This window comes from Habropoda laboriosa, unplaced genomic scaffold, assembly GCF_001263275.1.
Source record: "Habropoda laboriosa isolate 0110345459 unplaced genomic scaffold, ASM126327v1 scaffold172, whole genome shotgun sequence".
Classification (NCBI taxonomy): domain Eukaryota; kingdom Metazoa; phylum Arthropoda; class Insecta; order Hymenoptera; family Apidae; genus Habropoda; species Habropoda laboriosa.
The window spans coordinates 678,365-705,129 of NW_017100331.1; the positions used below are offsets into that span (position 1 = coordinate 678,365).

Consider the following 26,765-nt stretch of genomic DNA (forward strand, 5'->3'; position numbering starts at 1 on the left):
GCTTTTTTCTAATTCAGCAGAAAGTACTTTCATTTTTATTTTGAATCCTAAATAATCCAATTCGTCTCAGTGCCCTACATTGAAAATCAAAAAACAGAGCAAATACTTAAAAAATTATACATCTCAACGCGTACTATTTATTATAAAGAACGATTGAGCAGAAACTTTTAGAAATACAATCATTTATTCCACAATACTTCACTAAGCAAGCGATTCTTCAGAAAAAACGCAAGTGTTACTTTATACTTTTTTCGCATGCCCAATGAAACATAATGAAACTAAATGAAACATAAACTTGCTACATTCTTATTACATAATCAATAATATCATCCTTGATCTCTTCGCTCATTTTCTCAAAAAACTCGAATTTATTCTCTCAACGTTTCAACCGTCTTCTCTTCTATAACGTACAATACCACAAATTCCCTCTTAAAGGGATTCCGTCTATATTAATCCTAACCTCAACTATTTTCAAACGACTATCGTGTCCCGAATTACAAATATCACGCGATTAACTATACCGAACCGTTTTCAGTGGTTTGGTCAGGGTCACAGGGAAGCGCGGCTTTTCTCAAGCAACACATCTTTTACATAACACAATTCGAAATGGAGTTGTATCGCGGTGAGTATCAGACACCGCCTATCTGCATTTGCATCTAAACGCTGTTAAAAAGTACAGAACGATTACGCAAGGCGGCGACTATACGGTACGCCGCTTTTATGAGCGTAGCTAAGTTTAGAACGCCGCGATATGCCTGCGCCGCCACTGCCCCCCCCCCCCCCCCGCCGCTACCACCTTCTTCCCGCGCACCCGACACTTGTTGGATAACGAAACCACGAAAGTTGTGCGCGCGCGAATCCCCCGAGCCACGGCGAAAACGGCCGAGCGCGCTCGCGCCAGATTGGCGAGCCTAACTCGGCTCTCGTGCGCAAGAGGCCACGAAAAGGGCGCGAAAGCTGCGACACGTTCGAACGGAATTCCCACGCGGAACAGACTTTCGAAAACCTCGTGGATCGACGGCTGAATAAGGCCGCACGTGCGAGGCAAGAGACGCGCACCACACGATGTTGTAACACACGTTGCGAGCAATGTCGGGCAAATAATCAAGCGAAATCTGAGAACAAGCCAATCCGGATAGAGCGGTGAAACACGATGAATTATCTTAGAGTGATGAAGAACCGAGAAGAAGGTGGTGGACTCGCTTTTCGCGTGCCAACTGGAGCACACCTACGCTTGAAATGCGTCATGGTCGACACGCAAGCAGAATATGTCAAAGGATCGACAAAGTTATACACGGATGGTGAAGTAGCGTGCCATTTAAAACGACAATCACATGCGTTGCTGTTGGATTCGTTATATGGTATATTATAGGGTTTTTAAACTTAAAATGTGTAATTAACGAGTCACCGTAAATGCTGTTTGAAAGGAAAAGGGAGGGGGAATGTAGAGTATAAGTGTACTTCGCGGCTGGAAATCGGTCAATTGCGTTTTAGAAATAGTGGGATAATGTGTTAACATTCCTGAATAAATAAGAAAGAATAAACGATCTTCTAGAATAATACTGCAGATTGATTTGTATAGAGTAGTGGAGAAATATAACTGAAAAGTTATTCATGTTTGTTATACTTCTATATCATATCAATTTTTTCAGATTAATCGTTCGCCTTATTGATGTGAGCGTAGATTATGGTCGAGATAGAGATAAAAGCAGATTCGATATGTAATAAACTTTAATTCTAAATCTTGCTTTGTTTTTAATTTATAAGACTGAAAATTGCCAAATGCAAAAATATATATTAATTTTTATTTGAAATTTTCTACTGAAACTGTGAATAACTAATGCTAATATACAAGGTGTTCCGCAACTATGTACTGGTACAACCGTGAGAAGGGCTGATTTAATATGAAAAAATGAACAGAAAATATAGAATAAAATTTTTTCAAAGGAAGCTTAGTTTTTGAATAAATTTAATTTAAACATTCATCTTAATTTAAATTTACATTAATGAACAAATTGTTGAAAGTGACATCCTTGTTAATGTATGATACCATGTTTTGACGCTTTAATTGTTTGTAAGCCTGTACGATTCTTTTTTTCTTTAGAAATGTGACATTACCGTTGTTTATAAACATAAATGTATGAACGGAACTAACAGTTTGCAGCTAATCTTTACATTCAACTTTTTCGAAAACTAAACTTTCTATGAAAAAAATGTTATTCTATATTTTTGGTTTATTTTTTCATGTAGAATACTCATTTCACGATTGTACTACTAATTACAGAACACCCGGTGTAAATCCACAAAAAAAAATTACAAGATTAGGGATTCCACCGTAACTTTTGTTCTAATGATTAATTTTCAAAGTTTTATTAAAGAATTATTACACTTATATTACAATCCAAATTGAACACATACTGTGAAACTATAAGGAAGAAAAGCAGTAGTTTGACTAAATTCAAGTGTGACTCAATTAAGCTTCTTTTAGTTTATTCATCAAATATTGCTAGCTTAAGTATTTTCAAACAATTGGATATAAAATTGTTAAAATAAAATAAAAGTTAGATTAATTATACGAAATTTTACAAAAAAAAAGTCACGGAAAAAACAATGAATACAATATCCTCGTAAATCTGTGACAATTTACATCTTACAGTAATCTATATTTTCACGTTATCATTCGTTCTTTATATTATATCACAGTATTCTTACAATATAAATGGTGAAATATAAAAGTAAAAGAGGCAGACGTTATAAAATATGATGTGCCGTGACGAAAATGGGGAACATAATCAAGGATTTCCAAACAAGTATAATTATTAAACCATGATGAGGAGCGAACGCATTTCATGCCCATTAGGGAGGCATTTTAAAACGACGACACGGTTTGACTTCGATAAACTCAACGCAGATGAAAACAGAAATGAACGTCGACAAGTTAGAGCTCGAGTAAAATTATCGTACAAATAAAATTACAGCGTCGTTTTCTTCGGCATTTCCGTGTTTCCACGTACCCGTTTCTGTTGCAAAATTCTAATAAAGCCACGCTTCCGCGCGTTTCGCATTCAGTCGCGGGCACGTGTTTCTCATTTCCCGCGTAAAACAAGCTGCTTTCCCCGAGGGAACCGAACACTAATTAGGATAAAAACCATTTGACATGGAAAGTTCCTATATTCACGGAAAACTCTGCCTCGCCGTGATCGATATCACCGACGTCGACAAAACCGTCGTTGCCCACCATTCGCAGCTCTGAAACAACGAAATAGTTTGCTGCATCGTGATTTTCTGCAGTACAACTTTCGATAATCGTATAAAGTAAATGATTTTAAATTCCTGTGTAATACAGTATGTACGTATATATGTAAATACGGTAAACTTTCAAAATTTAAAATGGAAATTTATTATTGCGGAAAATATACCATTATGCCGTATGAAAGAATAACTCGTTAAGACATTGTGGAACGTTACAAACATTTAGGTTGAGGAAAAATCTATCTACTATAATCGTATGAATGTTTGAAGAAGTTGATATGGTTTTATACATTTTTAGAAAAACATGGATTATCTTATCGTCACTGAATACACCCATGAAACTTCGAAGATTTTTATAAATAAAGAAAGCAACGAATCGAACTTATCTTAATATTGAATATTAGTAAATATTTTTGTTAGTTCACTTTGGAAATTCAAAATTGTACGCAGAGATATCAATAATTTGAGCGATCAAAAGTCATGTCTGTCGGGTCAAACTTTCTTAACGTATTCAACAAAAGGTAATGATTTCAATATTAGGTTCACAAAGAAAGGAGAGCTACTGAAATTCAGTGATATCTTAAATGCCAGCAATAGCTTATAACGTATCTTTGAGAGCAGGTAATGAAATAACCGCAAGCAAGAAAAATGGTAGTGAGAAGGCATTATAATTTCACTAGACCAAACTCGTGTGAACTCACCATTAATTGGCAGGCTAAAGACTTTACAGGTAATAGCATAAACTACACAATATAATAATCCTAGTGTAAATCTAACGATTTGAGCACCATTTTTATCTTGAGATAGAGCAGTGAAAACGGAGAGAAAAAGATTAATAGATCATTCATATTAATCCGTATATTGTCTTTTTGTGGCAATTACTACTTGAAGCCACAGTTAACTTGTACTCCGTAAACGTGAGTCAATTTTGTCCGGGCTAGCTCCAAAGGAATCGACTTCTCGGAAACTAATAAGTAACGGATTTTCGTTCCCCGTCTTAAAAATAGTTTCATGAATAAATAGAATCTTATTCAGAAAGTTTAAAGAAGCTCTTTTATCCATTGAAGAACACGTCGGACATAAATGACCCACACTTGAGGTTTAAAGGTACCCAAAAATACGTTCACGGAGGTTAAGGTTAAGAACGTTACCAACGATCTTTCCTATTAAAGCAGTCACCTAGCCTAAATCGATTCCTTCAAAAACCAACGAATGTTTCCAGCTCCACGTTAATCTGTCTTAAAAAATCGTCATCTCGATCGACGTCACAAACCAATTAGCAATGTTCCACTTTTGAAGAAACAACGATCGCATGAACGAACGGACGAAACCGCGCGCGGACCACTTGCGAGTTGACGAAATGCACGCGTTCGAGCATCTCATCCAAGCAAGCGAACGCCAGCGAGACGGAGGCGCGCGATCGGTGACGAGAGCAACGTATAATTATGTATGGGACCAGTTGATACATGTATGAGTGTGTGTGTGTATATATATATATATGTATATAGAGGGAGAGAGAAGGGGAGAGATGGGGAAAGAGAGACGAGAGACGGAGAGAGAGGGGGAACAGTTGTGTGTGAGAGAGAGAGAAGGGGGAAGGAGAGAATGTAGGTGTGTGTGAGAGAGGACACTCTCTGTGTGCATGTGTTTGCACACGGGCGCATACGCGCTAGCAGAGAGCGAGTCAGTGGAATTGCGACGTGAGCAGAGCCCAGCCGTGCCCCTCTCGTCACACGCGACGATTGGTCCACTACTTTGTGTCTGCTGCTACCAGCACTCGACATACTACGCACAAGCGGCGGAACAGACGCGATGTACAGTCTTGACAAAGAATTCGTGTCTTGGCAGCGACGGAAATACGTCCCTGACGAGATTGTAATCGCGGTATTCGCGCCAATTATACATCGATATACTCTCTGTCCCACGGACGGTACGTAGGCAAAATAAACAGTACCCAGCTAAGGATGATCCTAGAGGAAATCACGGGAATGCTGATTTCAGCAATTAGAAAAATTGTCAACGGTCTACTTCCCGATAACGATGAACCAACCGATGATGTTCGAGGAGAGGGAGGAACTGTATAATACCATCACACCGACATATGTTTGTTACCGGAAGCTTATCAAAGAACGAAACGACACTTGCGTAGTACATAGATACATAATCAACGGCGATTGTAGCGCCGCTTGCGACACATACTCGTCCACGAAAAGCAGTTATGTTTGCATAGATTGCTTTGACGACAGAATCGGTAAAATACGGAAACTTCTCACGACGAAGAGAAACGATCATCCTAGTTGCTTCCGGATACACCCTGACAGTAACGAAAAGTTGCTGCTCCGTTTTCTATTTACTCTTACCCTTCTCTCTATTTTTTTCCTTCAATACGACAATCGGAAACGTGTTGAACGTAGCCACACGAGCAGATTTACGTATTACGTATTCTCGTTTACATTAGATCGAGGGTAGTGCCAGTTTACCTAACCTAGATAAGTGTTTAGTTACTCGTTATTACACCCTTCTGGCAGAATGAACTCGTTTCGTGACCATGGCTTGAGGAAACGTCGAAATAGTCGGGATAATTGTTGGAAATTAGCGTACAGGCTGGAACTCGTCAACTTTATTGCATAGTTCGTCTCTACGGTACACTTCTTTGCAACTATTTTGTTTCGTACATTAGCGACACGAAAATACCGTAGGCGTACTTTTTCAACATGTTATATTACGTATGTATATTTTATTGACCTCTGGGTTTGTGGTTCAATTAGAAATCTAAACATACATAGATAAAGCGATGTTATTTATTACGACGGCACAGTATAAATGATATAACCCGACGAATTCGACAAGCATTAAATTAAAATAGTAAATGTAACTGCAACGAGGCTGGTAAACAATCTGTAGTGATAGATTCGATGTTTGTCAGACCATTATAAATTATATCTTCTACGACGCGCGAGATCGCGTTACGATAAGAACACGGCGCACAGACGTTGAAATATCAACGAATTACGATATTTGTTCAGTTGACTTTGTCACATAATATGCAAAATATCTGCGACTGATTCTCTCCTCAGGGGCATGTCTCTCGATCGTATATTGCTTGGAAAATTGTCGAATTTCTTCTTTTGTACGACAGAGGCGTACGAACACCATCGACAATAACGGTAAATGTGTGAACGATAATCCGTTCACGAAATTAACCCGTTAATCGCGTTATTTGCGCGTGTATTTTTGTTTCGCGCGCGAACCTTCATACACTTGAGTTAACACTCGCATCAGGAGGGAGCGAGAAACTCTTTCGACGAGGTTCAGACAGATAAGAGTGGTATCGGCCAGCTACGCGTATTCGTTTTATTCAAACACACGAAAGTGCGACACGAGTTTATTCGATTCCCAGTTTCACGAATCTTCCATTCGTTTCGATAAGAGCGTTCCGATAGGCAAAGTGCGCGTGCTCCAACGACGTTCGTTTTCTTTTTTACAGAAATGCGGCCTGATACGCGGCGGTTCGTTTCTTTCGAATTGCATGAACGTTCGTTTGAGAAATTAAACGGGAAATTATTGAAATGGAAAGAAACTTGAAAAGTAGGATTATATAATTTGGAATTTTTGCGACGTGCTTTGACAAAACTATATTCAAACGTACTTGTTCGTTGGTAGATGCTCATGCAATGATAAAAATTAAATAAATAACAATTAAATTATCTTTCAATTATAATATGTAACTCAGATAATATTATTTAATGCGTTTTCTATATAATTCTACAACATGAATGAAGTGTATTAAGATAAGATAATTCAATATTCGTGAATGTCATTCTCTTATATCACTGTGGATATATAGGAAAATGAAGAATCTATTTTGTTTCACTATTAATTCGCTATTAATGAAACAGAATTTGCAAGCAGCTCTTTACACAAAAGAAACTTAAATACGAGTTAACATTAAATGAACCTATAACCATACCTATATCTTATTTAGTCTAGCAGTGTATTAAATTAAATATCTTATTTGTAATACTTAAGAAATGAATTTAAAAAATTACGAAAGTAAAAAATTAAACGAATCTAGTTTTTCAGTGCTTCTCGAACATTCTACAAACTGTCATCTGCTAGTCACACATTACCAACTACATATAACGTAATAACTAATGCGGTACTCGCAACTGTCACGATACAGACTAAGCTAATACTACTAACGTAGAAAATGAAAAATATACTTCACATAATGATATGTCGCTTACAGTATTCCCACAATGAATGCATCATTTTAGAACATCTATCATCCGCGTATTGAGCCGGTAATGCTCATTTATCTTTGCTTACCAGAAGGTTATTAAAAATAAATAATAACGAATATCGTAAGAATTAACTCACGTTCTAGTATAAAGTGACGTTTATAACGTGGATTATACGCTTTCACATTGAAAACATTTAGATTTTATACTTACACTTCTCGGGATATGCAGAACGTCTCGCAGAAACGCTCATCAGGTTCGTATATCATTTACGTGTAATTCTAGTAGAAGGCAAGTCCTGCACAGTTTCATTCTACTACGTATGCCGGCCAGCGTTATGCGGCCTGCAAGAAGTTCCCGATATTTTTCTACTAATTGCAACGTTTGTTACGGTTCTTTTCCTTATTCGATAATTAAATATTAGATCATCCAGTAAGTTTTAGTCTTTAGATCTATCATCCGGCGGTTTTAAGCCGTTCGTTTTGAAAAAAGAAAAAATAACGTAACTTCGCTGAAATTGAACATTTTCATTTCACTTTTTTCAATGTATTGCAAGAGCATTAATTCTGCATACGTAAATATGTGAATCTCTAAGGGAAAGGAAGACGCAAATGAATATCACCGATCCAAACCCAGTTTACCCTCGAAAGTTTCGGAGTTAATTTATTACAGTTTCTTAAAAACCAGGTACCACTATCACTGCAGAGTCATATAGTAACGAATTGGAGGTTGTCCAGTAAAATCTGAAGGTACAGCAACGAGTCCTGATCCTCAGAAAAAGCCCTAATTTTTTGCATGACAACGCCAGACCGCACTTAGCAAGCACAACTGTACAAAAATTATATTAACTATTGAAGTTCTACCTCAACCCCCATATTTCCCTGATTTATCTTTAATAGATTTTCACTTTTCCCGTTCACTTGACAATTTCTTTACACAAAAACGATTTAGGAAAGAGGAGGATACTGAAAACGCCTTTCAACAGTTTGACTTTTATATAAGGAAAATTAATGCTCTTATAATATTTTCTTGGCAAAAGTGTATTGAGCATCGTGGATATTATTTGAAGTAAAAATGTTTAATTTTAATGAAGTTATGTTTCTTCAAAATGAACGGCTTAAAATCGCGGGAACTTTCAAAATGACTTAATAGTTTCAGTTCGAAAACTAATTTTCACAATTAAAATACAATGAAAAGTTTCTATTACCTCGTCGAAAATACCACAAAATGCATTTGATCAGCTCGAAAATGTTAAAATGTTTGCTTGGTTTTCAAAACGTTTTTTAAACGAGGAAAATAGTGACTAAATACACTATAAATCGGTGACGATGGTTCTGCTAAGAAACATTTAAGAATTTACAATGCTGAGTACGCCGCTACGTTTTCATGATGCAACAATCAACGGGTCACTTTCCACGAATCGGAATTTTTCTTACGCGCAATCGTTTTAGGACATTCGAGTATGTAGTAATCGTAGCTAACAAGTTGTCCTTCGAGAACGAAATCGTGACAATTTGAAAGTTAGTGACGAAAGAAGACGGGCTATATTTTTGACGATGATCCGAAGTTTCATTGAGGAAGTTCTAGCTGATTTTTAGAGGTTTTCCCATTGAATTTCCATTGTTTCAGCAATATATCATGCAGATTCTTCGTTGAAAAGTAGGAAAAAAAATTTATCACTAAATAACAAGATTCCCTTTCAACCTTTAAATAATATCGATGACACAAATTTCACGGAATTTTACCATACGTAATCTATTCACTGAAATTACGTAAGAAGATTCACAAGAAATTATTTACTCCCGAGAAATCTTTGTCGTTAAATTCTATCGTGTTTAAATACTAAACTGTTGGCATTACGATCAGAGGAAATACTACATGGAAATGGACAGCATGAGGATGCTTCAATCTTTATCAGTCATTCGAATCATTTAGAATTACCAAAAAGAGCCGAAAGTTTCTTTAGAACGACCTTGTCAAGACAAACGTGTTAACACGAGTCTTCACTAAATAACCATCATCTAACGAAGTGCCAATCTTTCCTGCTCCACAGTACCAATATGTTATTGTAGAAGAGAAGTTGAGAATATGAGGCACCTATTACTTTTTTTGACCTAAGCAGTTCCGGAATAGCTTGTAGTAAGAAAATAACAGGAATAACCTTGCAAAATTTCACGTGCAACGTGCTGCATAAATATAAATATTGTGGACGATATAGAACTGTTTGTTAGTTTTTCTAAAAGGAGTCAAAATTTCGTATTGTCGAATTTAGGGAGTAATATGAAACAGTATTATTTGAAAAAAAAAAAAAAGTTATGAAGCAGATTACAAATATAGATAATGTGAAAGGAAAAGGCTTCCAATTTTTTAATTATATTATTTCTGTTACATTATTAATTGGAAATTAGGGAACATTTATATTAGACGAAGTTATAATCAAAACACAGTAAATTCCGCTTATAGTGTATGTCATATGAATAGCCTCACTTAAAAAAGGAACGAAAATACAAATTGAAATTTTGGTAATTATTGGGAACAGGGTCTTCAGCATCGATTTCAATAAACGATTTCAACTTTTCTCTGTATGTACATGTTACCGCTGGGTTCCTTTAGTTATCGAGATATCAGTAAAAATATGTGGTAACTGTGCAGTTTAGTGCCTTTTCCCAACTTTGCCTATTTCATTCCAGTTTTTTTAACCTTGAAATATATTGGCAAGCATGTCATTTTGTTTCTACAAACAACAATATAACAATCTATAAACTTAAAGTCCAAACTTAACCGATTTCAATGATTTTGAATTTGAGCATGTATTGCCACTGAAGCAGAAAGATATTAAGTTTTAAACTTCCCTAAACTTATAGCACTAGGTAAATGTGTAAAGTAATTTACTTTATTTCTTTGTTTGACGTGTTTGTTAATGATCACTGTTACTTAATGGCCACGTTGCGATGGTCAAATTAACCCGTTAATGGTCAATTAATAATGAACGTTTAATGTCGCTCACTTACCGACGACCGAATTAACCCATTAAATTTATTTTTATTAATTTCACGTTGTTCAGCAGTAAGGATGCTAACTGCTAACAGATTAAGTAACTCAAACATAACGTAAACATGTAAACATGACACCCAACATTGAAAGTATTTTTGCGTATATCTTAAAAACTAAAGAAGTCCGTCGGTAACGTGTATAGGAAAAAGTTGTTTAGAATGTTGATCTTGATAACATATTTCAAGATCATTGAAATCGGTGCTGAGGACCCTATTCCCAATAATTACGGAAATTTTTTATTCATTAATATATGGTATGTTTGCCTTTACTTTTTATAATTTCAAAATTTTTTAAATCCAACAGGGAAGCGAATCATATAACGAATGTAGGTAAGATTGTTCGATGCTAACTTAATATTGTAGCGGTAATAATTTCTTTTCTTTTTTATATTATTTTTGCCTTAGTAAAAGTTGTGCCTATTGGCTCAGGACCAATTTACCAACTTATTCGTCTATGTACTATCTACTATGATGTTTTTGGATTAATATTTGTTAATTGCATAAGTAATTGTAGAGAAAAATTTTCAAAAAATCTTTAATGTCATGAAAGTCATCCCCATACATTTTCTATAATATTTAAGTCAGGTGATAACGCTGACCATGGCAGAACTTCAACATTTTCATCATGCCAGCTACTTTCATAAAACCACTCTTTCACTACGCGTGCTGTGTATATTGCGGCATTACAATGCTGGAAAATCAACTTTTGTTGCCCCATAGCACGTTCAACCTTTTCCAACACATTCTCAAAAATATTGAAATAGTTTCGGGAATCTTGTTTCCCTTCCATAATTACTATGTCAATTACTCCAAAGTAGGATATCGCACTCCATATCATGACAGAACTTGCAGATGAGTGACGTTGAGAAAGAATTTGTTCTTCTTTTCGCAGATCGTGATAATTTATTTGATGATTTATAAAACTTTCAGTTCAAGTTGTAGAACTATTGATGAACAATTGTGTCTTCACTTGCTGCATTAAACAAGTGAGACAATTCATGTGAACACAGCGTTTGTTTCCTTCGCGACAACATTGTCATAATTCTCAGTAATACTCACAGCAATATAAACAAATGCTATCACCAGGCCATATTACACGTATACCAAACTTATAATGTAAAAACATCGCAGAAAATCTTCTTTCATTTATCCTAACAAACATATTTTTATCTGAGGCTATTCAAGTGAACAGCCCTGTACATATTTCAATTTTTGGAGCTGTGCAATCATTATGGGTTCACAGATAGCATAAAAAGTACTGGGCCCAAAGCTCACCCTTAGAGTCTCCTGAAAATGTTAAGTCAAACAAAAAATGTCCACCAAACAGTAAAACTCCAACGAACATAGGTTGACTGGTTGTTTAAAAGTGACGTAATCTTTATAACGCCTAATTTCTTCAAAAGCTTCCTGTCTCATATTTCTACACTATCCCGCATTCCTACCCTCTCCTCTAATCAGTGTACAATTGCAACATCTATTCACATAAATATCGCGATACATACTGCATATGCGTCGCGATAAAGGGTCTCTGGGTTTTTTTTTCTTCCAGCGTGAGTCAAATAGGTTCAAGAACGTACTCCTCGAACGTAGCCGAGTTGCGTCACATTTCAATCATCCAACAGACGAGTATATATGCGAGTGCGTACACGCGCTACAAGAATATTTTATACGGGGCACCGTAACTTGCCGGGAGAAAAAGAGAAATGACGTTCTTCGTGCGAGAGATAGCAAGGCGGACGAACTGAAAACAGGGAGGAACGAAGAGAACGTCGAAGAGCGTAGGGACAGAGTGGCCGAGCGACGAAGATGAACGCGAAAGTGAATCGAGAGGGACAAGGAGATTCGAACTGTGGTAGAGAAGGGCGACTAAATAGCACGCGAGGTCAGTGCCTCGAATCGGAGATCGGGCCCAATCAGTTTGAAGCAGATAAAACTCGTGTCGTAGTTCCCAGCGAGGTCTTTACTTAATGAACAACGTCGTTCTAAATGAATTTTCATATTAGGCACCCTAATGAGTGCCGTAGAGAAGGATAGGGACTTCTAGTAATTTATAGCAGAAAATTCGGTGCTTCCATAATGCTCGTACAACACCGAGTTGATATCGATTCACAATTCAACAAGATATTCCCTCGAATTGGATCTAAGAAATAGGTTTTTTTCCTTTTGTATCTTACATTAGTGTGAAGGTTTGCAGAGCATTCTGCTGAAAAAATTTTAGAGAAATTTTAAATATTAAGAAAGTTACGTAAGTTCGAAGTGAACCGTACAGGTAGTAGCATGTACACTGACGTTCGTACAGGAAGTATTATATGATTTGAATTACATTTCTTAGACAAAGATAACATTGCATATCAGTAAAAATATACAGGGTGTTCACGCTATTAATTTCCAACGCTTTTCTTGTAAGTAGTAGATTAGGTGAAAAAAATAGAAGAGGACAAAATATAATTATTTTTTATATACAATACGACGGCATGAATCAATTTTTTAAATTCGCAATAGTTTTCGCTTAATGACGATACCAAGAATTTTTTTGAATTGATAACTACAATTGTTTTTATATTATATGAAAGCGGTTGCAAAGACAAGTTCAACGGCCTACAACAAATTCATTTTTATACTCAATTATTTTTATGACAGCACTTTAAATGGAAATAGATATTCAGAAGTTTCATTGTCTGCACTGGTTGTATGTACTATGAAATTCCAAACTGAATTATTTTTTTCAGGATCTTAATAATTTTGTAATAACTGATCAAGTTTGCTTTACATTCAACAAGTGTCTTAATACTTGTGAAATTAAAGTGTCGATTAACAGTAAATTATGTATATCTACACAGGTACATCTTTTATGTACCTCTTGCTGTCGCCACTACCAAAATCATAAAAATATCAACAATAGATCAATGTCTTACAACAGATTAAAAAAGTTTTGTTCAATATGTAATTTTCTTCTTTGATTAACCGCCGTTTTTTCTTCTCTTCGATTTGAACGAATGATTAAGGTACGGACAGTGGAGACAAGTTTACCGATCAAAATAAAAGAAATTATTTTTATTTCTGATGATTACAACGAACGTAATCATTTCAACAGTGAAGGAGGAATTTTCGGAAACGACCGCACATTAACATATCTATCTAAGTAAACATTTCTCACTGTTTAATATAAGGGTGTGAAAATGTTAGTACAATATTAATAAACCAAAGTATAAAACAAGAAGTACGTAAATTTTTTCATATGAAAGAAAAAACTTCATAATCTCCTCATATTCGATACACTTTCGAGTCAATACCCCTCTTAAACTTCTAAATATCACGAATAATATGACAGACTAAAAATTGCGAAAGCGTATTACTGCAAGAAATTTGAATAAATTCCTAAGGAACTGTGAATATTAAATCAAATTTCGTGTCATGAAACTCGAAGCACTACCGATACGCCACTAAAAGCTGTAAGTACGACGGGCAAGAATGAGGGACGCGTATCTTACGCAAGACAGACATTGTTCCCCTGACGTGCGTGTGTATACATTTGAAATTAAATAGAAACGATTTGCATGCAATCGTAAGAACACTTCCGCATTTTTCGCAGCTTGTCTCTTTTTCCCGGATTATTCGTCAAGTCGACTCAATTAACGAATCCCACTAACAATCTCTCTCTCTCTCTCTCTCTCTCTCTCTCTCTCTCTCTCTCTCCCTCTCTTTCTATTTATCTAACTATCTATCTACGTCTATCTTCCTCTCGCCTTGGATACGCTCCGATCAAGGCCATTCCTCAGCGAACATTGAAAAAACGCTGCCTCTGCTTACAGCGCGATTTTTCATTTATTATATCTCCGCGTAGGTAACGCAACGTAACACTCGCGTCCTCCTGTAATCGACGCAGAAAAACCTGGACGAGGCTTTTATCGCGAAGAAACGCTTTATTAGATGCTTAGCCAACGAGCGTATAAGGGGTGCGTGGTATTCTTGTAACAACATTGAGATGAACCGCGACACAGACGCAAACGCCACACGGCGCATAGTGCATGCAGCGTGCAATGTTGTACCACTCATCCGTGTGCACCTTCGTTCGACACACGCTGTGTGTATCTGTCCGCGAGGCGTAACATACGTAACGAATGTGCGATACTCATTAGGAGAGTCAAGGGTATGTTACGTGAAGAGTGCGGTTACGCTTCGTGTCTGACATTACGTCACTGAATGTGCATCTATCGATGTACATGCATGCAACAGCCGACGCGCGGCGACTTTAGCACCAAGAACGTGCAAGCGCCACCGAAATGCGATACCAACTTAGTCGGTTGAAAGGGAAAACGTTTCTTTCGCTTTTTTCCGAACGTTGCTCGATTTTCATCGCATTCGTAGACGGTGTACGACTACACGTTACGCGGCTACAGATATACAGGGTGACAAGGAAATAGATGGCCAAACTTTGGTAACGTGTTCTACTGTTCCGAAGGATAAAACAAAACGGTCGTATAAACTCTTCCTTTCTGAAATATGGTCACAAGTAAAATAAACAATTTAAGAATAATGAATTCTGGACTCTAATTAGGTGATTGTTAAAGTATCACATATGCCTATATGTGTATGTTTCTACACCTTCGTGTTGAAAGGTGGTGTAATGAAACTGTAGAAAATTATCCGTTACACATAAGTAATACTTTTATTGGAGACTTTCTAAAGGTCTATTAGGTATATTTTATTATATTTAGGAATATTTTATTGTGCACTTTCTAAAGGTACATTAAAAGATTGTATTAACTTCAGAAAAATAATGTAAATAGTTAAACGAGCATACAGAATGAACCACGTAAAACAGGGCATCTAATTATCTTCTTTAGGTATGGTAGTACGAGAAAATTTTTATTCATTATTTAAATGATTTCAAAAGGTGAATAGATGGAAAAGTTTTTTTGTATAAATGGTTATTTTCAAGGTTACCTATGTTATGTTATTTTTTTCTACTGTATGTTGTAGCAAACATTGATGTACATTTAAATGTGCATAATAATATGACCATAAACTGACCTTGGATTCTAAAATTTGAAACTTCTTTTCATATTTCGCCATTTCTTCCATCAAACAAATTTTTCTTCCAACATATTTACCCTCTGAAATTATTTAAATTACGTATAAACATTTTCTCGTACAACCATAGCCAGAGGAGATAATTAACTGGCCTGTTTTACGTGACCCATCCGGTACACATTGAAACGCTTTAAAATTAGTACGTTATGATAAGAAAAATAGTTATTTCTTTGTTGCTCTTTTATTGAAGTTGTTACTGTAATATATCATTATTTTGTAATCTAAAATATTGTATCATCTTATACAGCAGTTACAAATTAAAATTTTGTAATTGGAATAAATATTTCATCATATATCTAACTATAAGATGTATTATTGAAAATTATTTCTCGTAACATTCACTTCTTTTTCTAAAAATTATTCGTAATAATTTAATATAATGAAGAATAAATATGGATTATTGGAAAGCAGTTAGAGAGAATAATGAAATTGATTATACGGTAATAAAGCAACGATTACACACTCTGCGCCTTTATATGTATACCTGTAAAAATGAAAGAAAGTAAATGGATCGTTTTAAAAAATTTACTTGCACTGATTTATTTACTACCACAATATTTACTTAAATTTTTATTACTTCACTTGCAACATATGGAATTCAAGATAGTAGAAAATACCTATTGCTTTATTATTACGCTTGACAATTAGAAAAAAAGATTCCGCTATATCTGTAAATTCAATTAGCAAGAAATTTGGTTGAATTTACAACAAACAATTTTGTAAGCAAAATTTTACAACCCTACGCTGAGAAAATTATTCTGAGAACAGTATTTAAAAACATAGTAAACTATGCAATACATGAAAAAAAAAATTATTAATATTCGACAGGAAGAAGTAACATGTAGACAGACAAAATCATGTCACAAAATAACGGACGTTTCCGATCAAGCCAGACACTTTTACCGTATCACGCGAATCTCTGATGTCGCGTTTCAAATAACGTAAGCGTCTGTCGAGGTTCTTGATTACTCGATGGAATATTTTAATTACCGTCTGCCCACGTGTTACGAAGTTCTCTGTCTTCGGATTTCGAGTGTTCAAAACCAACAATAATCCACACGAACCGATAGGGGCCTCTTAATGGAACCGACACTACAAATTGTCATCCTCCCCGCGGAATAATAACCGTAGCCGACGCAAGTATAATAGGAATATACATAATTATGCGTGTCATGTTGAGCGTTCTATACCATTACACTGCGAAATGTTAGACTCAGGATGAAACGCAGCCACGTGAGAGACTGGTTGCACCCTTGATCGCCTTTGAAAATAGAATTCTCGCCAATTAATTATACGCCACGCGTATCGAACACCGATGGAAAAAACGCAAAAGGAACTGTTATGTTTCCGTGAACACCCGACATCTCTAGCACCGAAACGATAATTGTACGTATTTGTGAGTGACACGACTCACGGAAGGAATTCAAATAACAAAAACCTGTCACGCAACGCTCCTTGTAGAGTCGCCGAGAAAATGACTCGGGGCGAGAAATTCTATGGGAGAAAGGTGAACTGCCGTTGTGCCGGCAAATCGGGTGAGCCTATAAAGCGCGGTCGGCATGATTCTATCGCAATTTATAGCAAGTGGAAATCGCAGCCTTGCTCCAGGCAAGGTAAATAGAGTGTTGACCACCATGACTGGTGAACACAGACAACAGTCGGAACGTATCTGTACTGTTGGATGCAAGAAGGATGTACTCAGGACGTTCAGGCCCCTTTTGAACGAAATGCTTAGTTAGATTCTACATTCTTTTCTACACATGTCCTTTAAGTATCGTATCTTCAAAACTGACGGAGTTACACTAAATTTTATAAATCAATGTTGGTCAACTAACTCTTACTTTTGTAAAAATATATCAAAACCAAACATAAATTAACCGGAATGTAGTACGATTTTCACGTATAAAGTATTCAATTGTTTTCCTCCTGTTTTCCATTAGATGTAATAAGATTAACCGATTTCTTAGTTTTGTGGTTGTGAGCAGATTTATCATAGTAAACCAGAAGAACGGAATCTTCAGACAGTACAATAGACAGTGCTCAACGAGGGAGACTAGAATTTTTTCACCGTTTTTTTGTTACTATATATTTTCTTCAAATATTATGTAAATATTAAATGAATAATACAAAATGATGTTAAAAAACAATACTATTTTTCGTATATCACCATTTTACACGGTAAGGACCTCAGAGGGCTATAATTAAAATTCATTTTATTCATTAACATGTTAAATAGCTCGGATTCTGTTAATGAAACTATAAAAAGGAAACATCGAATATTTTAACATAATTTTCAATATGAGAAATATTTAACTTTTAAACGTTTAGAGACGTTTTTCTTGAAACTGACTTTTGTCACTTAGGTCTTCCTTGCATCCAACAGAACCTCGTCTTCCTATTGACAACGATTTCCTTTTTTTTCTTAGTTACAATTTCTTCTCCATAATCATATATGTGTGAGTAATTTACAATGGAAAGGATATTGCTTTTTACCTACCCCGTAGGATTTATTTCGTCATTTATTTGTTTTGTCAGATTTCGTCCTCTGAATTTTAATAATCCTAACTCCGCCAGAAGTTAATATATTTATTCAAAATGAGAACCATTATAAAGAATGTAGCTATACAATGCGATAGACCTAATAGTTCCTTACACCGTAAAATAATTATCATATAATATCATCTATTATCAATTACGGGAACTTTGCTACACTGTGAAAATGTACACTTTTCACCGTATTATACGAACACTGTTACATTTGTTACGTCTACTGTATTTTAAATATACATATTATTCGTATTCATATTTTCAATATTATTGAAATATTGCATAGTATAAATTTCAAAAAATAATATTGAAAATATTACGAGTTATTATTGCCTGCTCCATATTTAAGGCTTCTTTTGTTAGTATCTGAATATTTTTGAGAATAACTCTACATATCACGATCACGAAGGGAACACTGTCCTCCAGTATTACAAATTTTATCAAGAACTGGCAGTTTTCGATAATCTATGTCAGACGTTACGTCTGATACTACTGTCCCATTCTACTTATTCGTTGACTCATTGCGATAGCACCAGAGAAAGAAGGCGCATGAGTGCGTATTTCTTGAAATTATCACTACCGACGGATGGTTTCTGCCCTTTCTGAGTTGCAATCAAAGCAGGTGGAGAAATGAAGGACTAAAAAGAGCAGAGGAAACTTCTACCGGTCCTGATCGTCGTGAGCCCCAAAGTAGGCGGAGGGAGAGATGACCTCAAGATGATGATATCGGCAACGTGGTCGTCGCAGGGTCGTACACAGAGGCAGCCAGTAAGAGAAAGAGAAAGAAAGAAAGGAAGAGAGAAGAGAGAAAGAGGAATTGTAGGAGCGGGGAGGAAAAGAGAACGACGAGGGAGACGCGGCAACGACGCCAGTGTTGCCTCGTGCAAAAATAACGTGGAAAGCCTGCTTTAAACTCAGCCAACCGCGCTCACTCGAAATATACGCAACGCACGCTTGATGCTTCGACCAAATCATTTTTAAATCTCATTGAACAGCAGACGGTTCGGAAAATTCGCATTAATTGTGCCACGGTTCGCTAATGACGGCTATGTAACGCGTCTAAATACCACGCGAGCGACGTGGATACCATGTGACCGCTTCAATCGCATGTTTACATACGCGCCGTAAATGAACACCATGCAAACTGATGCCTCCAAGATCATTTGATTAATCTTCGCTTCTAAACACATCTCGCTTATTTTTAGAGGAAATTCTACGGATGTTCCGTTAAGCTCTTGCTCCCGCCACTGGTAACGATTAAATCGAAAGTGTTGAACCATCTGGGAATTCTTGAAATTCGGTATAGGTTAGTTCGTTTTAGCGAGTACATTACTACACACCGGTAAAAGTGCGAGTTTCTTTTTTATGAAAATTTCTAGTTAAACCACTTTTACATGTGCCGGTGATTATGAAAGTGGTGTAAAGTAAAAAAAAAAACCGAAATATCCTCTGTTTTTTTCTTATTTCGTGTAATTTAGATTTCGATATTACGAAAGAATTTTTACAAAATAACCGTGAAGTAAACAATACCACGAAGGTGTCACTTTCGTAATGAGCCGCGACAGTTTCATGTTCATTTCGATAGTGGTGTATTGTGATATTTGTTCTCCATAAGTAATTTGTGAGAAAGGAAATAATTACATACTTTTGTATGACAAAGAAAAAATATAAAAACAGAGTGGATTTACTATCGTGCATTCCACCAATTCATCACAAATATTTTAAAACTCTTAAAATATCAGAAACTGAAAATTTCATTATTGAAGCAGAATATTAATAGAAATTAATTAAACAAAATCATATCAGAAGTCACCAATTAGGATACGCTATTAATTTTGAAAATTGTGTAAATCATTCAAAGGTTTAAAAGCACATTTTTGTATAAGTTATTCATAAAATTTTTAAATTTGACAATGGTAAGTAAATTTCACACTCAGAAAAGCATGTATTTCATGAAATACTTTCTTCCATGATGAAAAAATATTTTTTAATACGACGAAGCGTAAAAGTCTAAAGTATCTCGAAACGAAAAATACGACAGTTTCATAATCACCGGCACATATGTATATGCATTAAAAAACGTGCATTAGCACACGTAAAAGTTGAAGTCCTTCCATTACTTTTCGTATCATCTGTCCGAGAAATGTTTCGTTTTAATTAAAGAAAAGAACTAACAAACGTTCGATGATACATGTAAATGATGCATCGAAATGATGATTAATTTTAGTAAAGTTGTGACAAATGACATTCATTTGTTTAAGTGAAAACAATTAAAGAAAGGATAAACATACACAAAGTAAGTCATTTAAATCAAACCACACGAATATCTTCGAAATTGTTGATGATTCCGAAAATGATTCTGATAAAGGTTGAATGATTTTGAGAGGGACATATTTCATGATATTCGTTTTTTCATAAACGGACATATGAAGGTTAAATTTATTTTTTAAACAGAATCATATATTTTTGAATGCATCCATCGATCCAGCTTGAAGCTCTATAAAAAAAAGTATTGAGCTACTTATGCCGAAAAACGTGACTTGTACCACATTCATAATCATCGGCACAAATACTCATGCAATGTTTGTATTGCTGTTTTTATTCTTGCGTCCGTTCCTTCATTTCTTCGATAAGCTCTCTGAACACAATTAACGATAAATTAATTCATTTAATTCATTTCGCTGTTACATGGACGCGAACATTTAAGTGAAAGAACAACATGCACTTTTTATCTTCCGAGTGGCCAAAAATTCCTGTCGAATAACGACGAAATGAGGAACCAAGGTGAAAGATTAGCACGTTCCTGGATACCGAAGATTCCGAGAAAGTGTCTACGCACGGTTACCGATCGTTAGAACCATCTAATCGTCATGGAAAAACACGGTATTCAGGGCTTTATAATGACGGGTACGACTTACGCCAGCGTGTACTAAAACCAGACGGATGAGTGACCTTTGCCAGTTTCATGCTCTTGAGGCATCTTCATACGCGTTGTGATTTAATGGCTTTGAGAAATCGAGCTCAGCTTGGCACAAGTATTGCTTAAGGGCTTTTCACGTTTCAAACGAACTCGAGAAGACCTTCCACGGTCTCTCTGTTTCGGTAATAGCGGACGAGTACAGTTCTCGTGGACAACCTTGACTGGTTTTCAACTTCAAGGTTGAATTGTAGATCTAACTGTTTAACCAAACTACTGAAGCCTAAAGTGATATTCCTATTTAGAGGGGTCAAAACACTGAATTTTCGTTTATTGCAATTTATCGAAGTATAACATTTTAAAAACGTGTTACGAAAATTCTGCACGTGAAATCGACAAAATGAGAGAGTTATAACGATTGACGAGATAAGAGCGTAAGGGTGTTTACGCGTAAGGATACATACTAAAACCGATCAGACATCAAGGTTTACACATTCGAGTAGGTATATCCACAAGCGAATCAACAGAAATCCGAAAAAATAAGGATGCGAAATCTCAGTCAAGGTCGCATGAAGGAAGTACTACTATGTAAAGATAAAAAGTTATCTAGCGAAAGGAATGTAGGTTTGATTGGTTGAGTGTAATACATAGGCCCACTATCTCCTGTATAATCATAACGACAAGACATATGTGTTTTTGTCATTGACCGAAATGGATGGTCACATCTACAAGTCGAATCATATAGCGATCCGACGAACTTCATAGCAACTGCGTACCCGCGGTTTCGTGTATCAGCGGTAGGTTTTGGAACGTATCACCTGCGGATGTGTAGATCCTACTACTATGACAGCATGTACCACCAAGATTTCAAGAAGGTCATGTAGTCCGTGTAACGAGTCGAGCCAGTAGAGGTAAATAAAACATTCGCGAGCTAAGTACGTGATAAATGCAAGAGACTCCAGCTATTGTCTGGCGAACGATAGTTCAAGAGTGGATTTACACGGGTCATTGTTAGGGTTTGCATCAACTTCTCGGGTTTAGTGTTACAGTATCTGAAAGTTGTGAATACGCGCCTGTCCCAATCACGTGCGTTTGTTTACCTCTATTGACTCGACTCGTTCGACGGTGTGTAGACGGGATCAGACGGTGCGAGCGAAGTATAGTCGGTGGAAGAAATATAGCGATTCGTAAATTAAAGCAATAACCCTTTAGCTACGATGGAACTGGCTGTAGAGCTGTGTACCGCCTGTACGGACAGCTCTGTTGCGAATTGCATGTAAACGAAATTAGTACCGCGATCAGTATTTCGATGTTCAACTAAGCATTTAACCATATCTGCGAATATTATTATTTTTGATGTTTAACGTCTTATGAGAAAATAAACGTGAAATGGAATATATGAAGACATTTCCACATCGCGTATAATATACACGGCTTTCTACGCGAAGAAACAAGTTTTTCGTTAAAAAAATCACTCATTATCAAAGGGAAGCCACTATAGTGGCGTTTCGTCCCAAGAAATGATTTAGCGCGAGGGCACTATAGTGGCGCGTAGTAGATAAAGGGTTAAGTAGCGACGCCGATTGATGTAGTAACACCTACTTAGGGTCGAATACGGCGTTTCTCGTTTTTCGAGTCAGACTGATTTCGTCGAATTTTTCGAAGCTTTAACATCATATATCTCGAAGACTGTTTGAGATAGAAAGCTGAAATTTTACACAGTTTAGTTTCTTAAGATTGTCAACGAATCCTGCGAGTTTGAAAAAAAAATCTGTCACTATGATCGCTATTCTGTACAATTTGACGTGCAATGGACTGCGATATGGGTATCTACTGAAACATCATGCGAACGTATGTCGCGACGTGCATCTGCAGCTCCTAATTTCATTGGCCGGATTCGAACGCTTATAGCAGTTTAAATGTGTTAAGCCTCCTTTAAAATACGAGAGTTCTAATTAAGTCGTTTAGAGATTCATTTGAATGAATAATGTTAATCAACATTCCACAACGCATTTCATAAAAATTCTTAAAATCAAGGTAACTTTTTTTCATTGCACAAGTCACAGTTTTTTTTTAGAATGCAAGTACAGTAACAACGCGTCGTTAAGATACTTTGATGTTCAGAGCATTAAAAGAAATATTCACCGAAGAACGTAAACGTAGATAACTTTATGTTTTACGTGCAGTTTTGGAAGGAAATGAAATTTTTATGAAATACTACCACGTTTAACCTTTTATCTGGAGGAGCGAGTTAACTCGTCGTTAGAATTACCAATGCTTACACGCAGTAATTTTTATTTTACTGAGGAATTATATAATTTTATTGCAATATTTGTATTACACATAAAATATTATTTGCTAAAATTTGTACTCATTTTCAAATATATTCTGAATAGACTGAATTTCTGCCTAAGAAATGAATTCACATAACGAGGTAATGAGTGACTATGATTAAAAACTTACATTTCTTAATACTCTACCTAACTATACATCATAAGTTAAATACCAGCACCTTGTACTAGTCATTCACGGTTCGTTTAATTACAATTAAGATACATTAGAAGAAGTAGATACCTACTTATACGCTGAAATTACATTTAATGATACTAAATGAAAAATTGAACATGTATGAAGAGCTTAAAAACCATTTGAAGAAACGCAGTGTGGTCCGATTATTATTAATATAGTGTACAAACAAGAAACAGAAAAATCATGTTTGTCAACAAAAAACTTCAAAAACGAAGGAAATGTTGTGCTTTAAACACGACAATACTGACTACCCAATCTACATTAATTCTTTTAACATGTCATACACCTTACTAAACAATAAAGAATCACTCAAGTGGTAGTTTAAATGCTTCAAATAGCCTGACATTAAAATGAACATTTCTTTACACAAAAAAGAGCAACAAAATAAATACTGTAATACTAAAGATAAAAGAAATATTTGTATACTTAAGAAGTTTTTAACGCTACAAATATTTAGTATTACAATATTAATTTCTTACTCTTTCTTGCATAAAAAAATTTGTCTATGGTTAGTGCCGACTGAAGAACTTTTTAATACAGCACGAGTCGTGAACAAAGTGTTCCCATCTTCTCCTACTTTCGATAAAAGAAAATAATCAAGTGAATATAGTATCGCGTAATAATGTTTGCGGAAGAACCTCTAATACGCGTCACTTACGAAAAATTGCTTCGAACTTGGTTCCCTACAGTGGAATAAGTGTGTATCTAACAGGGTTTAAGAGTATCGAAAGTTTCCCCGCGAAATGGAGAAACTGTGCAACCAGCGATAAATGTTGAAAGGCTCGGTCTCAATCTCAGAACCACGGCCGACGTATACAATAGTTATGCACGTCGCACAGATAATACCCACTATTCTCGTTTATTTATACTCTCACGCATACACGTGGCCAGCAATGCGTAGAAAACACACACCGGAGATGCAAATATCTGTACACAGACACCACGTGGTTGCACTGTGGCTCACGCCTTGCATCTGAACTTCGCAGCTGTAGCTAAACGGATTTTTCGCAACCGGCCTTTCGTTCACCTTCTCAACCTCAACATCCGACGTTTCTGCACACAGCACATCTTTCCGTTGTCAATGCAATGTATTCACGTTTACACTCGTAGATACAGGGTTCGGCAAAAAGGTCGGATTTTTTCTTCAAATATAACCAATAATATACAAGTCAACCACGTGTGCCTAGATTAATAGAAAAACGGAATCGTATTCTTATTCCAACGAACTTACGATGTAAACTGATAACTGACCACGCATGATATGAAAACGCGGTAAACGAGCTACAACCACGTGAGCAGACCGTCAGATATTTTTGCCGGACCCTTTACTCCGCGTTTTCACGTAACACGTTAATAAATCTTCCGGAACGAAATTCACCAGCAGAAATTCTTCGAATTGTTTACTTTCTTATTTTATTGTTGTAATGTAGACCACGCGTGTGCTTTTACTACGAATTGAAACGAATTGTTATTGTGTTATTTTCATTTCTATATTATAGAATCAGTGAGATAGTAGGAGCAAACTATTCTAATTATTCTCGTGAAAATTTCATGGAACGATAGCGTTGGTTAAATTATATTTAGGTATGTGTATATTCTTGGTAATTAATAGTAAATTAACAAAACACGATGCAAAGTTCTCAGTGGATAATTTTTTGCTCGCAGTTAAGTGAAATGTTATCGTTTGCATTATTCATTGTAATTCGGGTTTCCATAATTATTATTGAATTAATGAGTAAACTACGCTGAGTTTCCTTGTCTTGCTCTCAAATCCAAGATTCCGAGAAGCAAACACCGCAATTTTTATTTTACACGAAATTTTATTATTACCCTATTATGAAGCAAACATTTTATTAATAATTTCTAAAAAGTTTGTACTATATTATAATTCATGATATTCGTTTAAATTTATGTTTCTGCGACTTTTGTTAAATGAAGGAATAAATAGCTTATAAAAGATTTTAATAGCTTATAAAGATTAACAGATATTTTTTAAATCGGGGGCAAACTTTTGGTAACTAATTTATAAAAAAATATGAAGGAGAAAGGTATGAATCTTTACACTGTCTACAGCAAACTTGTGTTCTTCATATTTTACCCTTGATCAATTAAGGTGCTATGCCACAAAATGTTGAAAAATGAGATTTCACCTTCAGAATTTTCCCATACACTTCAATGCAAGTAAAATGTATAAAAACATATGTTTCCTCAAGTAAAATAGTCCTAAATAAAATATTTTGTAATAAAAACAGTTTTTGCAAAGCTTCGTTTTTAGCGCCATTTTCAGATTGAAACATACAGAAAATACAATAAAAAATAAAACATCTCCCCAGACACACTACCTTCATATTAATAAGTTTAAATAAAGAAATAGCAGTTTAATCGTGCAATATCTATTGAAACACTACTTTTCATAAAAGCCTTAATATCTTACAACGTTACTATTGTGGTATAGCTCCTTCTTGGACTGGACCTCTCAATTGTTTCAAACCTTTTCAAGACGAATCTTTGTCCTCGTTTGAGCAAAAATAAAAGTAGGTAAATCTGCGTTACGCGTTAATATCCATACGTGTATGAACATTATCACTGGAATCGCTATGATCGGCAACAAAGCTTGGCTGTTTACTGGGGAGGCGTTTTATATCCCTCGATTTCAGAACAACTCACAAAAGTGGTCCGCTTTGAGGGAAAAGTAACCACGCGGGAAAAGTTAACTTCGCCAACTGTTAAACCGCGTAAATCGATAGCATGCTTTTTTTAAATTCCGATGAGCAGAGATGATGCACGCGCATCGTTAGAAATCAGACCATGGTTACGCTAATATACACGTGAAAAGAGTGCACGCTGCTGGCTCAATCAAGATCTCGCGATGTATTTTTTTTTTTTATTCATTACTTATACCCGTTGAATTCGAACGGGAATTTCGATTCTCAAACGACGAGAAAGCGACCGCGTGAAATTCTCCTGCTTGTGAAGGCCGCGTTTTCCACGCAGAACAAAACTCCGTGCAGAAATATTTTACAGGAACGCAATTGAAAAAAGAAAGAAAAAGAAACACAACATAATGCAGAAGAAACGTATAAAAATGAAGAATAATATTTTTAATGGCGACTCGATTGAAAAGAAAAAGGA

The 26,765-nt window shown here is 35.9% G+C and overlaps 1 protein-coding gene across 1 annotated transcript in view; it reads right to left on the minus strand.

The window, feature by feature from the left end:
- The window catches only part of LOC108574448 (forkhead box protein O-like), a 246,565-nt gene that overhangs the window by 218,393 nt on the left and 1,407 nt on the right, over nucleotides 1-26,765 (minus strand). The gene's annotated exons all lie outside the window — the stretch shown is intronic.